The sequence below is a fragment of the Myotis davidii genome, unplaced genomic scaffold (assembly GCF_000327345.1).
Source record: "Myotis davidii unplaced genomic scaffold, ASM32734v1 scaffold73, whole genome shotgun sequence".
Taxonomy (NCBI): Eukaryota; Metazoa; Chordata; class Mammalia; order Chiroptera; family Vespertilionidae; genus Myotis; species Myotis davidii.
In genome coordinates this window covers 7,254,327-7,261,026 of record NW_006286675.1, presented here as the reverse complement: position 1 = coordinate 7,261,026, position 6,700 = coordinate 7,254,327, and the positions used below count along the sequence as shown (strand labels likewise).

The window sequence follows — 6,700 nt, the reverse complement described above, 5'->3', positions numbered from 1 at the left end:
AGACCTAGTTGAAAATTATTGCACCTAGTTTTGACACCCCCACCCCTCCCCTCTTCTACACTCCTTTTTGTGGTTAGAGGTATCCTTTATATCAAATTTATGAATAGTTTGAATAAGATTTTTCCTCCCCCTCAATTATATGCAGACACATGTCTTTCCAACCAACAGAACCACAGCTGACTTTCCTAGACTTACCTCATTCTTGGGTCCAACCCCAAAGTCAGGCCTTCAGGGCTACAGCAATTTGAGCTTTGAACTTTTTAATTATATTTTAAGAAATGAAGCTCTTGCTTGCTCATTTTGTCATCTGCTAATATAGGAGAATCTAAAGTTAGACTAAAACATTTACTGCCTTATTAACTCTTTATGCTTCTTTCTTTTTATAAACATCTTTTTATTGATTTCAGAATGGAAGGGAGAGGGAGGGAAACATTAGTGATGAGAGAGAATCATTGATTCGCTGCCTCCTGCAGGCCCCCTGCTGGGGATCGAGCTCACAACCTGGGCATGTGTCCTGACAGGGAATTGAACCATGACCTCCTGGTTCACAGGTCAACACTGAGCCACGCTGTTCAGCTCTTTATGCTTCTTAGGTGAATGAAGCAGTTGCATTAAGGTAGAGAAAAATTATTAAAGTTATAGTAGAAATGTATGGGAGCTCAGAGATAATAATAAAGGGAAACCAGCTTGTAGAAATAAATTGTTAAGCTTTAAACATGGTTACTAAAACGTGGAGAGATAAATAGGAACTTTCAGAGTCGTATAGACAAGTATAGAATTTTGACAAGTATAGATTGATGAGTATAGAAATTTTGATCCATCATTGCATTGAAATGCACTAATAATTATGACCATCCATTATGCTTCTATAATGCTTTATCGTATAAATAGGCAACCATCTCTGTGATCTTGTTCAATCCTTCCAGCAAGTCTGGGACCTTCTGAGAGATGGGGAAACAGGACCACAGGGTGTTTAAAAGACTTCCCCTGGAATTCATGTATTTTGAGCCTAGATATTCCTGCTACAGTGGCTTGATAATCAAATATACTTAATATTTATTTGAGCCTGGCCGGAGTAGCTCAGTGGTTGAGCATTGACCTATGCACCACGAGGTTGCTGGTTCGATTCCCAGTCACGGCACATGTTCCTCGTGGAACAGCGAACAGTGGTGTGTGATGATCTTTACGTGGTGCACACTAGTAGGATGTGGCCTTGCCTGCTCTTTAAGACAGGCACTCATTTTATTGGTATGTGTCTGACACATGCTGGTTGTTAATGTTTTAACTATCACTCTTGGCCTAAGGTTGTTTAGTGGGAAGTGTAATATGAGACCATAAGCTCAATATTTACTTACCTGGTTTGCCAGCCCTGTTCTTGGTCCGGGTCAACAGCATGCTGGCCTGACCGCATTTTGGACTTGGCTCTTCAGCAGCCCCAGAAGCCCAGGAGACCGCCGGAGACCCAGTTCTGTGAGTGAGGAATGGTACAGCTGCTCCCGGGGGCAGGTAGGGGGCCCGAGGCAGAAGGCCAGACAGCCATAGTTCTTGAGTCTGCCGTAGCCGGAACCTCCTTGACATGAAGGTCACTGGGAAACCATGTTGATTGGCGTGGGTTTCGTAAACTGGTCCTGGAAAGGGAGGTCCTTCCTCCTCAGAACTCGCCCTCGCTTGTTCCGTGTGTCCTACAAAGACACTCGCGATGGCAGCCCGCCCAGCTCACCCCTGCCATCGCAGAGCTGGCACAGAGCCTCGGCGCTGGGCTGAGGACTAGCGAGACCTCCCGTGATCGCTGCCTCAGGTCGCTGCTCTGCCTTGGGAGTGTGGTTAGACCACCGTCTGCTCGGCGTGGAGTGCTTCAGACGAATAAGAGAGCAGTCAGATCAGAAACCTGATCAGCATGTCTCTTAATGGGGAGCCTGCTTATTTTTATTCGTGTTTAATCTACTGGACTTTGAAGTCAATGAGGCTTTGTCTTTTTTTTTTAATACTTACCCCACACTTGGAAAATAAAGAAATGGCAAATCGGCCCTGGCCGATGTGGCTCGATTGGTTGGAGCATCTTCCGTACATTAAAAGGTGGTGGGTTTGATTCCCAGTCAGGGTAGATACCCAGGTTGCAGGTTCGATTCCCGGTTAGAGCGTGGGGGAGACAACCACTGATGTTTCTCTCTCCCTTCCTCTCTCTAACATCAAATTTTTAAAAATCTTTTAAAAAATGGCAAATAATGCCATACATTTAAAGAGAAAAAAAACCACGTTTATTCCTATGAAAGCATAATTGAATTAAAAGGAGGGAAACCTTTTCTCTAGTTGCCAAACAGTTCCCAGGTGCTCTGACCTCTGGTCTCGGTTGCCTCTTGATTTCCCAGACAGGTCATCTTTTGTCGCCAATTTGTCTCCATCAAAGTCCCTAATGGAAACACAGACCTGAATGATCAAAGCGTGGACATTTATGGTCAAAGGTCATGGCATGAATAGTTGTTGGTTGTTTTGTGGTGTGTGTGTGTGTGTGTGTGTGTGTGTGTTTTATATTACTCTGTCTTCTAAGTGAAAAATTAGTGTATCTTCTTTGAAATAGAAATTATATTTTAGACCAGCGGTTCTCAACCTGTGGTCGCAACCCCTTTGGGGGTCGAACGACCCTTTCACGGGGGTCGCCTAAGACCATCGGAAAACACATATATAATTACATATTGTTTTGTGATTAATCACTATGCTTTAATTATGTTCAATTTGTAACAATGAAAATACATCTTGCATATCAGATATTTACATGACGATTCATAACAGTAGAAAAATTACAGTTAGGAAGTAGCCATGAAAATAATTTTATGGTTGGGGGTCATCACAACATGAGAAACCGTATTAAAGGGTCATGGCATTAGGAAGGTTGAGAACCACTGTTTTAGATGATGGCTAATGTCAGCAAGCAAGATCTAATCAAGGCTGCCTCATCCTCTGTTCACATAATTTCTAAGTTAATGGTATGTGATTTTTTTTTCTCCTCTTCTTCTCCTTGCTCTAATGACTGCTGCATCAGTCTACGTTGTTCTTCATATTCCACAAATGAGTGAGATCATGTGGTATTTGACTGCTGATTATTTTGAAACAGCTGCATTAATGGATGGTGTTTAACAGCTCGATGTACAGTGAGTAAGCGCAGTTGGCTTGACTGAGCGTAGCACATTCTTTTCACTTGCTCTTTAGCTTGAGGAGTGTTTGTTTGCTGTGTGTGCAGAATGCCGGAAAGGGAGTTGGGAACTCCTTGCCTCTGCCCGCCCACCACCCAATGCTCACACTTCCCGGGGACGATGTGTGTCCTCACGGTATCCAGTTCCTACTGCATTAGGATTGTACACTCAGGGGCCTGCCCCCCCGCTACCCCCAGCTTGACTGGGAGCTCCTGGAGGGCAGGGGCCACCCCAGCTCATCTCTCTGTCTTCAATCCTTAGCACAAGGACTGGCATGAATAGGCCTTGATAAAGGTTGGGTGAATGAATGAGCGATTGCCACGCAGTTAGGATTGTGTTTGGCTTCAAGTAACGGAAGCCCTGCCTCAGTGGCTTAAGCAAGTCATGGTTTATGTTTCTCGTGTGATAAGAAGTCTGAAGGTGGGTGGTTGCTGGCATTGGTTTCAACAGCTGATGTCTGTCTGGGCTGGCGCTTCTGTTATTGCCTCGGCCTTTCCTTCCGATGGCAGAGTGACTGCAGCAGGAAGGAGGCTCCAGCCACAGTGGTTGGTGCCTTTTATCAGGAAAGCAGACATTTTCCTCAAGACACCCAGCGGACTGCCCCTGACGTTTCATGGCCAGAACTGTCACATGGCCATTCCTAATTAAAAGGGCCATGTGCGTATTTAGCCACATGGTTGTAGGCACATTGCTGCGCAGAATTGTTAGGTAGACTCACTGCTGAAAAGCAGCCCCAAAATGCTTAATGGGTCAAACATGATAGACATTTCCTTTTTGTTCACGTCAAGTTCAAAATGGCTGTTCCTTCCAGAGGTGAATGAGGGACCCAGGCTCTCAAGGCTGCCATGCTCCTTTGCATTAATCAGCACAAGAGGAAGGCATGTGGAGGATGGTGCGGGGGAGGAGTTACGGACCGGGCGTGGAGTGGTGAATTATTCCATTAACCAGTGCTCCGTCACATGGTCACACCTCCTGCATCAGCGGCTGTGAAAGGTGGCCCAGCCCTGTGCTTAGGAGAAAGAGGATCTGAGTTTCATGATTAGCTGGCAATCTCTGTTACACCATTCTCCCCACCCCCAAATCAGGATTCTCTTAGCCAGGAGGAAGAAATGAATACTGATGGGCAAATGGGTGCCTGTCCTAGAAGGAAATGCTGTGCTAAGTAAGTAGGCTCCGGCCAAAAACAGGCTTTATTCCCAGATCATCTGTCCTCAATCCCTGCTTCTGTTCCCACTTTTGGGAACTGGGCCAGCAGGACAACGGAAGGTCCTCACGATCCCCATTTCTTGAACCAGGGCATGCATGTTCTTCACCGCTTTGTGGGAATGCGTTCCAATCGATGTCCCTCAGCAGCTGTAGATGACCCCAGAAAAACAAAAAACGGTCTCCGGCACCCCCAAGGCCAGAGGAGCCCCTGAGAGCGCCCAGCCTGTGAGAGCTCCTTGCTTTTAAGTCTGCAAATGCCCCTACTCACCCAGCCTTCCTGAGTTTCTCCTGCTCGTCAGCCTGGCCCCAGCCCACATCTGGGTGCAGGGTACAGAGGTCCAGAGGTGAGGTCACAGCAAACAGTGACCTCTGCTTCCCACTCAAATTCATTGACAAATATTTGCCCAACTGCTTCCTGTTGTTTTTCCCCAGTAGCATTAATGAATGATCCGTTGACCTATTGGGTTTGAATGATGTGTTCTTATTCAGTTTGTTGTAGGTTTCTGTGACAGCTTCCTTCTGGGTGCCCTTCTTTCCTCCCTTCCTTCCCACACACCCCTGCTGAGCACCTGCTGTTGACTCAGCTCTGTGTCCACCCAGCCCTGGGGGAGGCAAGCAAAGAAGCTGACTCGAGCCTGTGGTGTTGGTGAGGGTTGTGGGAGGGCTGTGGTTGCTCAGTGTTGAGGAACTCACCCAGCCTCAGGGTCAGGGAGGACTTCCCGGGGGAGGTGGCATTTGAACTGAGTTTAAGGATGAGCAGGAGTTAACCAGATCAAAAAGGCATCTGGGCCAAGAGCGTGAAATGGACACAGACTCTGAGTTATGAGAAGGGGAATGTGGGGTTACAGGGAGCAGCTTCCCGGAGTCGGGCTGCTACGGGGTGCTCATTCACTCATTTTAGACGGTGCTGAACAAGGCAGGTAAGGTACCAGCCAAAAGGGCGCTCGGGATCTGGGGCTCGAAGGGCGACGAGGCTGCAGGGGAAGTTCGCCAGGATCTGAGGAGCCCTTGGCTGCTGTCCTAACAATGCTCCAAAGAGTTTGCTGTTGGAGGCTGAGTAGGATCTGGGGCCCATTTCTTGTGCCATCACCTCTCTTGCCCTGCCCCCTCTGTCTCCGATTCTCATCTGGTCCTTTGCCCAGGCATTACTCAGGCTGTATAAATAGAGGCTGGCATCAGAACACCAGCATGTAGTTGGTGGGGAAAGCTGAAACTGTCATTACATAGCACGGTACGTGCCAGCAAGTTTTTTGATGGAGTGCTTTCTTGGAACCCCAAGGACGGTTCTGAAGTTGGCTTACAATTTATTTTTTCCTTTCAACTCATACCAATAATTCTGACCACTCGGCTCAGAACATGTGCTGCCCGTGCCCATTACCCACCCCGTGAGCGCATTGGAATGAACCTTTAACGCTGAAACCCACCAGGTGAGGGCTTGCCTTGCCATGGGCCCACTGGTTGGAGGGGCCAGGTCACCTGCATGAGGGCCCCTAGGTGCTGCCCTGCAGTCGTGAGGGTTCCCTGTCAGTGAGTTGAGGGCTATAGCCTGCACTGCCTGAGCTGCCTGAGAAGGGACGGCCGCAGTTTTACTCCTTCTCCTTGAGGACTTGAAACTGAGAGGGTTTCTAAGAGCCGGCAGCAGCATTTATTGTGATGAGTGGCCACAGGGTGATTGCCTTCATTCTCTGTGCCCTGCCCTGTTTATTAGTGTGGAATTGACAGTGCTAGGGGCAGGGCAAAGCGGTGGGGGGGATGGGAGGGGCGGTGCAGAGAGAGGACCATGGGGCTAGTCTAAGTAGGGCCAGTGCTAATTGTAGGGCACTTTGTTTCTGGGTAGAAAACTTTTAGACCTCTAGTGTTTGGTGGGTGCCTCCTTGGTACGAAGGGCTGCAGGGAATGCACAATAATAAATTACTACTTTGATATTGTGATTTATAGTAAGATTATATGTGTGTGTGTGTGTGTGTGTGTGTGTGTGTGTGTATACTTTGTCCCTGTTTCTGGAACAGAGCTTCAAAAACCCTTGGGATTCCTGTGATTGAGAGCAATAATGGTGTAATTTATGTTAATGAGGTGACTTTGAGCAAGGCATCAAGGATGGGCCTGGTTGCCAGGAAAACCAAGCCTGTGATCAGAGGGTTGGACTCAGTCGCACCCCCAGAGCTCTGGGGAGGGGAGGAGCTGGAGGTTGAAGCAGTCACCAGTGGTCAGTGATTTACCAGGTAATCAATCATGCCTACGTAATGAAGCCTCCTTAGAAACCTAAAGGATGGGGTTTGGGGAGCTTCCAGGTTGGTGAACAT

General features: G+C 47.7%; 1 protein-coding gene across 2 annotated transcripts in view; it reads left to right on the top strand.

The window, feature by feature from the left end:
- The first annotated feature begins 1,374 nt into the window (after window positions 1-1,374).
- PXYLP1 (2-phosphoxylose phosphatase 1) overlaps window positions 1,375-6,700 on the top strand; it is a 68,079-nt gene continuing 62,753 nt past the window's right edge. The window contains exon 1 of one of the 2 annotated variants that reach the window (XM_006758344.2): window positions 1,375-1,506. The gene's annotated coding sequence lies outside the window, so the exon portion shown is untranslated. The remainder of the gene's footprint in view (window positions 1,507-6,700) is intronic. The other variant, XM_006758345.2, reaches the window with a different exon arrangement.